Raw genomic sequence first — 11632 nt, forward strand, 5'->3', positions numbered from 1 at the left:
CACACTCCTCTATGGGGAACAAAAGTTACACATAAACGTCCAAAACAGGTGAGTCTTCAGAACGTGGACGCTGCCTGACTGGTCACTGATCTGCAACGCTGCATGCATGTTGTTTGCGCGTGATTCTTACATGCATATGTGAGCTTTGCATTCCTGCGTTTGAATTTTTTCTTTCTTTTTTTTCTCCATTGGATGTCAATATTTCTTCTGGACCTACCTTTGTAATGTAGAAGGGTATTTATACATACTATTAGCTTTTATACCCATATTTAACACCCATGGAAAAACCTTAACATGGTGTGAAATGTCCTGTTTCTGCATACACACCATAACTTTGCTGTTGTTCACCTGCCAGTGCCAAGCTGGTTGTCAAGATCACAAAACAAATGAGGTTGCAGTTCACCACATCAGAAGTAAGAGTTGCTGATCTCAAAATTTGGGATATTTTGGAAGAATATTTTCTCTTGAATTAGAAAAACAGAAGTTTAAAGCATTTGCTTGTGTGAAGATCCACCTTAACCCTTGTATTTACAAATGGGGTCCAACCGACCCCACACCCATATCACTTGTATCAGTTGCCTCAGTCCTGACTGATTCAGTGCAGTCAGAATATCGCACTCCAATCTCAAATAAAAGAAAAAACTCGAATAAATCCCAGTTTTGGTTGTTATATTCTTTATCGGCTAATCCAGGCCTATCTCTAAACTACTTTTTCTTTGCAAAATCTCGAATTCAGAGAGATTATTTTTGCCGTTATATATTTTTCATTCTTCTTACAAGGCATTTTGGGTGCTTTGTATATACCATATACTCCAAATTAGTCCATGGATTAGCCTAAAATTAAAAATCACAATGTTGTATTCCATTACAAAACATCAAAGATCTCATTTTTGATCCCACAATTAAGTTAGCCTACAACTAAAGCATTCTAATAAAATAAGATTACTGGCCACCAATAATTTATTTTCACATTTGTCCACCAGGAGGCGCTGTGTCCCCGTTTTTCTTTTCATTTTGTTGGTACTGGCCTAAAAATATTACCTGCTCAAAAACTCCAAAATAACATTAGTCAACAGGTTTGTAAAATAATTAACATTTATCTTCCCTATATGTTCTTGATCATTTCATCGAGTAATATCAATGTACTGTAGATTATTGCCGTTTCATATCTTGGCCTGTAGATGGTGATAATCTCATAAATGAAGAGAAATCACTTTGAATATTATTGTATCTGGGGCTTATTTTTAGGTTGATTTGGACTCTTTAAGGTTGATTATTTCTGTGCAGAACAAAACTACAGTTTGAAAATGACTGAACCTTGGGACTTGTGGATTGATTGGAAACTATAAGACCATTTAGATGTGTGTGTGTGTGTGTGTGTGTGTGTGTGTGTGTGTGCGCGTGTGCATGTTTGTGCGTGTGCGTGTTTTTATGTCACTACAGGCTTTGAACATCTTGTCAAACGCCTGAAAAAAAGAGAGGCAATGCTTTTTTTTTTCTTCACCCATCAAAAATTCATGGACATATATTTTTTTTCTCGTTGTGGTAAAAGCACTGAAATGAAATTTAAGGAAGTGGCAGTGTCAATCAAATGTGCAGAGTCGGCCTTCCCTGCTGAGAAAAACAAAAACAAAAACAACGCATCACATTAAAAACAGTTGCATCCTTCAGCAACGCTGCAAATCCTCAATGCTTCTGCTAGGATGATTGACAGACACAAACAGCTAAACACGACTACATTTATACTTTGAGCTGATAGCCGTGGACTTCAGACTAATAAGACACCATATTATCACTAAAGGAAAAACAGGAAGATAAGAAGTGGATGGTAAATAATGATAAATTTCCTACCTTAAGGGCAGGGAGGGAAAGAGAGAGCAGACCAGAAGCACCATTCTTCCGAACGGAGCTGTGGCTTGAGGAGTTGCTGGCGACAGCAGATGGCAAAGGGAATCAAAGGCAGACGGAAAAAGAAAAAAAAAAATCACTCCCAACATGTTTATTGTCGTCAAGGAGTGAGTGTGTATGTGTGTAAATGTGAGCGTGAGCAGGAAGATTTCCCCGGGGTTAATGAAAAACATGACTAAATTTGGGAAAAACAGGAAAAAAATATGGAAGCGCCTACAGTCACTTTGATTTAGAATGAGGTTGTACACCGTTTAGGATGTCACATGATAAAACAATTGACATTTTAACCTTAGACTGAGAAATGGTATGCATACAGGTTATTTTATTTTATGCTACATCCAGTAATATCCTGTACATTAGATAGCATATGACAGATACATTGTGACCAAATGCTGAAGGATGAACCAATTATTTTCATTACTGACCCAAAGTACTGTTACAGTTACAGGAAATATTCCTAAAACATGACACCTCCACCACCGTGTCTCTTGCTTGTAGGCATGTTTTTGCTTTTAAAAACAAAATGTGTCTCATTTAAACCATTATGGGTAATTTTTGGGATAAATGCTTCAATAATGTCCTTATTGTCCTTGGGTGTTGATGTTTAAGATTTCCCTGTTTCTCTTGCACAGCATTTGGGACTTTCTAGAAGACATTACTGATGTTAAAGGGATATTTTGGTGGGATTTAAGCCAGGAGTAAAAATAAAAGTTCAGGGTTAAAGTTGGACTTTCTGTGTTTTATCACAGCTATTTTTCCCATAGGACGTATTCCAGACTCTCTCCTTCTAAATTAGCTCTTTCTGTAGTGGACGGTGCCATTGATTGTCACCGCTGCCAACAGTGAAATAAGTCGTAAAAAAAATCTTTATAGCCCTATGTCAGTTTTACTGCATGAATGATGGCATTGTTGCCATGGTGAAATGTGTGAGAAAGCGTGAAGTGGACTGTACCGAGGAGACAGTAAGGGTATTTTGGTGTGGTGTGTTTGACAGAGAAGTTGCTGAAACACACACACACACGGCTTTGTGACCTCTGCAAATAAACCTCTGACAGATTGAGGCACACTGGGACTCTCTCACTGTCTGAAGCAAAAGTGGGAGTCAGAAAATACCGAGACAGAAAATGAGCATCCACAGAAATAAGACGCTAAAACTTTTCTTCCCTTTAAGAGTGAAGCTAAATTTACCCTCGACTTTATTTATGAATTCAATGCAAGCATCCCAGAGAAAGAGAGATGAAAAAATTCTTAACCTTTTCTACTATTTAAGCATAAAAGGATTGTTCACACTTTGTCGAAACAGGGTTATGTTGCAAGTTTCTGAGCAGTTAATAGCTTACAATGACTCTGTATCTTTGTTTTGCATAAATGTGGATTAGCTGGTGATTCCCCTTGGCTAATGCTAACAGCTAGTCAAACCTAAATGGATACCGACCAGTTTAAATAAATCTTTAAAGCTGGAGCAAACTCTGTCTTTCATTCAGGGAAAATATTTTTGATAATTTACAAATTTTGTATTTTGACAAATGTATACTTTGTTTGTTTCACTGAATTATTGCATATTTATGTTGCATCTAAATCTAAATGGACCTAAAAGAGACAATAGATAGTGATAGGGCCCACAGCAATACACGCTTCAGTTCTCCAACAGTCTCCACTAGCAACAGAAAAGTCTCTAGATTGGGTAGTAAGGGGCTTTTACTACTTTTGAAAACAGTTGCCCCCTGGAGGCAAGTTAGTAAACTGCAAATACACAAAGTATTTTGGTCTAGGTTCTAGTGCAGCTATCTTGGTTGCTCAAAAGTTACCTGAAAGTTAGTTCTGTCTTTTCTCAAGTGTACCAAGATATTTGTATTAGAAACTGGAGAAAAATATTTGATAAAATTTAGTGTCTTTCTCTCAACAGAGACCCACATTAAAAAAAAAAACAAAAAAACTGAGCTATCCTTCAAGTGCTGACAAAGAGAGGTCTAAGCAAGACATGTCTAGATAGAAAAATAAAAATAGCCGCTTGCTTGATGCAGACAGGCTGCAGACTGTGTCAGTGTGGACAGGACCTCAGGTAGGGTGAGGAAATCTAAGAGCAGAAGGCATGAAGGATTATTGAATGACCTTGACCTTTCGGTTTCTCTTCAAGGCAGCACTTTATGACGAACCCTCCACACCACAGCCATCCATAAACCCACGTGGACATTGAAGAATCTTGGCAAACCATTGTCACTCAGCAGAGTCGCCAATTCCATGCGCATCGTAACTTGAAACTGTACGACACGAGGAGAAAGCTGTTGATAACTTCTGCACAGCAGAGCCTTTTCCTTCGCTGGAAAACTTGTTTTTGTCAATATCTCTTGTAAATTGAGATTTGGGTTCATGGCTTAAGTGAAGGTAAGTTATTTTCTTCTCCAGGATCCTGTGGTTATTTCGGCAGGACGTTACTAGACGTCAATCTGCGCGACCTACAGCAGGGTGACTTCATAGACAAAGTGGATTTGATTGACTGCCCTGCCTGCAGGCATCACGAAGAGGAGAATGAAACGGCAGCCACCCCAGAGGGTTGAGCCGCGGAAATTTTGTCCTCAGCAAGTATAGACGCTTCCCCTTTGAACAACCGCATCTGCAAAGACATTAAAGTATTTTTTTTTTTTATATGCTCCTGTTTAAAATTAAGTTTAAGCAATATAGCGACTATCGGCTCTTTTTTGGATAGGAAACTCTCCATCAGTCTTGGTTGTCGATGGGAAGAAGCAATGAATTTCGTTATTTTAACAAATTTATCACTGAAACCTTGCAGAGAAGGAAAGCAAACAGAGCGACAGGAAGCTTCGGTCTAACGTCTTCTGCTTTCTTCTGTTTCTGAACCTCCTTCATTGTCCTTTCCTTCGGTTTCTCTGGGTTATTTTAAATATAGGCATCTTATTGTCTGGGGATCATTCGATCCTATATCACACACACACACCCCGACTTCAACACACTCGCGCAAATTTGCTGACACCGAATGCCAGCGCAGCATTTTCTCCAAGAGCAAAGACAGAACTTGACAGATGGATGCGGGGGGTATAAATCAAATTCTTCCTTTTTCTTGTCGTTTTTTTTTATTTTTGTTTTCTTCTGTAACCTTGCAGCTGATTATATGAGCCACCATTCAGAAATATTCAGTATTATCAGAATGGGTTTGGTTTCGTATGTATAATGACGCAGTGCAAGAATCGGACTGTCGGGTGAAGAGTGATTCCCATATGGAAGTGAGCTGGATGTGGTGGAAGGTGTTGATGCCAAGAGTTGTGACCTGATGATCATTGGTGGTCATGGCAACAACCAGAGGACCTATTAGCAGACGCCAACAGAAACAAAAACTGGTGTGGGAATTTAAGTTGATATCGAGGAAGTCCTGGAAAATTGATTGAATACTTAGAAAGAGAAAACAAGGACATCCCACAGCCGTCTTTGGTTAAGACTGAAGACTTTGACAGGAGGTGGAAAAAATATTTTGAGGATGTGGTCACAATGTCCTAGCTAAAGGAGGCAGAGTTCAAACTAACCATTTGTTAGTTTTAAAGACATTGCTAGAAAATCCTTAAAGGAACTGGAAACGGTCTAAACTTTCACACCCTGCAGCGTTTTTATTATAAATGAGATTATCTGTAAAGTAATAAAATAAAAAATCTCATTCCTGTTCTGAATCAATATAATTTCAACGCAGCAGGCCTCCTCCGGTCCCTCCTGCCTGCGTCGGGTAGAAACGAACATCTGCCTTTTTTATTTTTTTTTTATATTTTAATTAGCCCAACTATTTGGAAGATAAAGGGCACTCAGGGGGAAAATTAATAGAGATAATGAAACATAGAAATAAAATATTCAACAAATCATTTTTGAATCTAAGGGGAAATCAAAAGGAGGCTGCAGTTTGTAGTTTTTAAAAAGATAGAAAAAAAAGAGAATGTTTCAAGAAAAAAAAAGGGTAGTTTTTTCCAAATTAAAATGTGCCAAGAAATGGAAAGCAGACTATATCTTGAAACCTGCAAGGTAAAAGTGGATTCTGTGATGCAGAAAAAGTCACGGAGATCAATGAAAGAGTAAAAGGGAGACAGGAGACAGGAGCAGGACTCTCTAACCCTCCACCCGGCCTCTGTCTGGTCTCTCTGTGGGGTTAATCCAGTCATTCCTGGGTCCTCGCAGTCATCTGGACAATCTGAGTGACGAAGGGCGGTCAGCTGCTGTATGCGAGCAAGCTGACCTCAGTGACAGTGAATGCGAGTGGACTCAAATAACCTCAGCGTGTTGCAGGAGCGCGAATGTTCATGCTCTTTGAGGCACAGTGTAAATGCATCAAAGATACAAACTAAGCATGTCGACGAGCTTCTTTTGCTAGAGCAGCGTATTAATTAGTTTGTCATCAGCAAGCGTTGATAAAACCAGGAGATTCGGCAGTCTGCAGGTCTGGTGCATGGAAACTGTACGTTGACAGAATGCCAAAATTAAAAAAAATATCAGCAATAACCCAAGAGAATAAACTGTTGCTGCCTACAGTCATAACCTCACTGTGTGAAGTTAAATCAGATGAAGTTTCTCTTGTTTTAGATCACTTAGAATAGACAAAATTATTATTATTGGATGTATTTTAAACCTATTATGCTTCCTTGAACAGATTAAAAATCCTTCCTACATAATGAAATTCTGGTCTTCTCAGTTCTGCCTATTTTGAATCGTTTTTAGGGCCTCCTGTCACTTTCAATCCAAGACAGCTGCTGGTGGCCACGCCCGCCACAACTCGATGTTTATACTTGCACATGAAAATGACAACAAAAAAAACTGATGTGCAATTATACGCCTTGGAAAAGCAGAAGTGAGGCCTCCTGCAAAACCACCAAGAATGCAGCAGGAGGTTTCTGAACAACAAAACACTTGTTTTTTCCAGCAGCCATTGAACAACACAGAGAGGAGTAACATCAAAGCTGCTGGAGCTCCACTTGGGTTGCTAGGTGCTGATTTGTGACATTACATTTTAGAGGTTTTTGAAATGGCTTGTTTTTCAAACAACAACAACAACAACAACAACAAAACCCCTGTTAATTTATTACCAAAAGAGAGTCTGGGCTGTTTTCAGAAGCAGTAAAAGTTCAAATGTGAAAAGTGTGAATTTTTCCACCTTAACATAAGAACTGACATCATTAAAATAGACATAGACTGCCACAGATCTTTATGTCATAGTTAAATGTTTAGGTTTAGTAAGAAGAATAAATACTAACGGTGCTTAATTCACTGTTACATTTGGAATCTAACTTCATAATAAACACAGAGAGATGCTGCAAATGAATGTGGCTCCAAAACGCTTCATTTCCGCTTTAGGAACCACCAGCTGAGGCACTTATTACTGGAGAACTACAGTCAAACTGAGGAAACTCAGCCGCCTTCACACTGTTTGTACCTTAACTGCGGTTCTGAGTGGATTGGTGAATTTTTTTAAATTATTTTTTACCTTTATCACGGTGTAGGCTTTTCTTCTCGGGAAACCTTTAAGTGTGGCACCTGCAGGAAAACATCTCAGTGATTCACTCTTCTTGGATGTTTAAACTCCGCATTCGGAGCCTTAATGATTCATTACCGGCAAAACGCTGCAGCTGCAGGGAGCGCTGAGGAAAAACATCCTTTGTCTCATCGCTGAAGTTATGTTTAGAACAGGTCCTCCGGTCATGGAGGCAAGTTGTTGAGGAGTTGCAAAACCTCCAGCTGTGAGGGAGCTGAGACTGGTTTTACTGGGGGCGGGGAGGAAGGGGGCTTCCTAGTTGGATACTCACAGCTGGTCTGATGAGGGTTAGGAAGACAATCTGTTTGGATGTGAACAGGGAGCAGTTGAGACATAAACCACAGAGAAACTCACCTTTATGTCCGCACAACTTGCGGGAGTCGTTCTTACTGGGAATTGGCGTCACGAACTGGATTGCATTGTCCTCACCCTCCGTAATCATAAGGCGTCAGACCTGACACAGTGGAGGGATGCTGCGACAGGTTAGAGCAGGCACAGGCGCTGATCCGCACAATAAGATAAAGCCGTGCTTATTTATTTCGAACATAGCTAGAGGACACGCGACGCCGCGACGGAGGAGGAGACGTCCCAGGAGAACAGGGAGCCGTTCAGGTGGCACAGGAAAGATGAGGCACGGTTTGAATTTGAAAGGAGCTCGGAGTCTCCGGCGCCCCCAGGCTCAGTTTGACTTTTACTCGGATATGTGGGAGACCCGAACCGTGGAATCTATCAGCGAGAGAGACAGAGTTCAGATGCTGCAGTGGATCATTTAGCAGAAAACGGAACATAAAACAAACTCCACATTAGTATAAAAAAGAGGGAGGCATAATACATGCCAGTGAAATTGTTTCTGCATAAGGACAGAATGAAAAGTAAAAGAGCTGAAAAACCTTTTTTATATAAAAACTCTGGATTCTGGGAATCCAGAAACTTTTTTATAATAAAACTCGTATATATACTCATATATATAAGATAGCCAAAGCTTTGGGGTCAAAATGTACAGTTATCAGATGACAAAAACTCCACTTCTTTAGGTAACACACTGTGTATTTTTTTTTTTCAAACATTACTTGGAATTGTGGTCCCAAAGTCACATTTTCATTTTAAGAGATTTTATTCAGACCATTTTTTTTTTACATTCAAAGGAAGAGATTCTGTCTTGAATACTTAACTGGTTTGGAGAAAACAGGAGATTGACATAACCTGTAGAACACAACCAGCATTTTCTACATATTTGAAAATGAAATAACTTCAAAGAAACTCAAACTTGAACAGCTGATTTTTCCCCCCATTCTCATCAGATGCACTACAGCTGAAGAGAGGTGCAAACTCAAAGCTCAAATGGAATCAAAAGGTTGTTTGACAAAATTTTGGTTTGAAAGTTTGAACATTTATGCAAAAAGGTTTATTATTTCCCCCCTTTTAACAATGCAGGATTTGTTGTATTATGCATCTGAACAAATTTCTGCTGGAATACTTGCTTTCTTAAGAAGCTGCGTGACTAAAACACAACATCAGTGAACTGCTAAACTGATTAAATGGAAAACACCTCCGGTTTAGAGCCCACCTCGCTTTTTGCTTTGTTTGAGGAGAATTTGAGAATCCTCAATAATCATCTTCAGGGTTTTAAATTGATACCTTGAGTTTTTTTTTTTTTCTTTTTCTTGATCTAACAGTATTGACCTCAACCAACCGCTTTGTAGGAAGACGGAGCGTGAGAGTCGCTTCCAAAATATCATCATCGATTTTCCGTTGCAAGTAGTTCTCAGATATTTTCCACTCAGAAACACAGTTCAAGGCCACCTTAAAATAAATTGGGTTCTGGGAATCCATAAATTTTTGTGTCCTCTCTCATTGGCTCTGCTGTTTTGCTGGCATGTAAGAGCCAAAAATATTGACCGCCTTACATTTATTTCCAGTAAACTGGAGAGGAACAGACTATAAATTTGGAGGAGTTTGTTCTTCGTTAAAAATTGTTTGGTGAACTGGGCGAAGCATGTATTTTCTGGGACTTAAAGTTTACTTTCTCAGATCACACATGTTTACGTCTTGATAAGCTACAGGATACCTTCTGGAAACTTGTGATTTACTTTGCAGAAATGCCACAGTGCATTTGGGATCTGTCCTGTATTTATGCTGCGATTTGTAACCAGGTACTCAATTCTTATAAGATTACTTTCTCTGGATTTGAAGCTTTTATTTGTGTGTTTTTTTGTGAAATTACAAGTTGTATCCTAAAACACAGACATTTTCTCAGAACATTAAGGGCGGTCTTACTGAACTTCCTTTTGGAAAAGAAATAAATAAATCACAGGTTACTTCCTGTAAGTTTACAGATTATGTTCCCAAAAACTTACAGGGAATCTTACACACTAACTTTTGGTAGACTGGAAGTTATAGTTGAATTTTCTTTAACCTACAAGGTATATTCTGGGAAAGCTTTGGTTCTCTTTGGTAAAATTACAGAGCATTTTTCTGGAAATACTTCTATTCTATGCTACTTTGAAGAGTATTTCCAGAATTGGACCGTCTTGATGTTTTGCTGCCTAATTTCCATGAACATGTTGGTTAGTTGCACATTACTGTTGCCTTTTACTATTTACAATATTTCAAGTCACATTTGGACTTTTGTGCTTCTCTTTTCCTGGCACACAGGTGGCATGTTGAAAGCCTTTTGCTTAGGATTGTTGCTTACGTCCACTTACAAGATGCAGTGGTGGTTCCTAAATCTAACCACATCAGTTAGCTCTTATGGCTAATGATGAAAACAGCTGTAAATAATAACGTCAAACTATTTCATTGACAGATTGGTCCTCGAATTAAAGACATTAAACACAGATATTTCGCGGTGCGTTTGAAATCTGAGAGCTGTTCATGCAAATCCTCTCAAACATGAAGTTTGACTTTGCTGAAGACTGACACCCCAATGGCCACCGTTCACCCTGAGACCCGGCGCTCCTCACTGTGTGATGAAATAAGACGAGTGGAAAAGAGGTTAATGCGTGCCGGCCTCAGGCTGCAAGTGAGCATCCGCGCAGCATCGCAACAAGCAGAATAATTATCGGCCAGGATGATAATTATGGGTTCAGACTCTCTATATAGCATCATATAATTCATGCACAATGATCTGTGTTGTGCACACTGGAGCGGATTAAGGAATGAGGGAAGTGTGTGTGTGTAAATAATGTGCTTAAATGTCTAAGTATTTTTTTTTTTCTTTTTACTGCTAAGCACTCATTAATTCAGAGATAAAGTTTCATTACAGCACACTGTTACGCCCGAAAACCTTCACAAGTTCCATTTTAAGTAAGCCTACTTAAAGAAAACATATGTATTAAGAGAGTCATTTATACAGTTGCAAAGATTTTCAATTCCTCTTGAAATTCACACGCTGAAAGTCAAAGTTACATCAGAATTCAGAAATACCTGGACGAAATGTGCTTTTGTCGTATATAAAGGGTTTGAGGCGGGTCAGTGAATAAATAATTCACATCATGAAAATTGCTACAAACACGAGACTAGTCAGAGGTAATAGAGCTGCCAGCACATTAACTGCAGACATGGAAAAGTAATAATAAAGTCTCCAGCTTGAATTTCAGTTCATAAAATAAAGATTCATATGATGACTTCATCAATGGGAAGCAGGAGAAACGGTTTCTGAGAGCAGAAGATTGGAGATCTAATAAACCGGCCGCCTGTGCAGAGAGATTATAAAAGCGTTTCTTGATGAGCCGATTTTGCCCGTAAATTTACAGTAGAAGGGAAATAATGGTTAGGATAAAAAGCTGTATTTGGGGAAAAAAAAAACATAAATTCTGCCATCATTGAGGTTGACATTGCAATTTCAACTCCAGTTCTGACTAGCAGTGTTACTCTGATGTGCACAACCCCAGACTCCAGCTGTATAAGATCTTTTCCCTGATCAACTTTATGCTCACAAACAATGCCAGAAGTTGTTTGGATGGTCTGCGAATTATAAACTGCTGCAGCATAAACTGTGCTGTGTCTTTTTCCAACCAAAGCATTTGGTTGTTACGTCACTTTACCAATAAAGTAATCTCTTTCTGTTTACACAAATCTGTGGGTCCATATTTCTGGACTCACCTATTCGCAGATTGTTTTATGGAACATGACCCACAGAAAATTTGCCTTTTCACTGATTTATTTTTGGTAGAGATTATGTAAAATATTTGAAAGAAA

The sequence above is a fragment of the Poecilia formosa genome, unplaced genomic scaffold (assembly GCF_000485575.1).
Source record: "Poecilia formosa unplaced genomic scaffold, Poecilia_formosa-5.1.2 Scaffold297, whole genome shotgun sequence".
NCBI lineage: Eukaryota > Metazoa > Chordata > Actinopteri > Cyprinodontiformes > Poeciliidae > Poecilia > Poecilia formosa.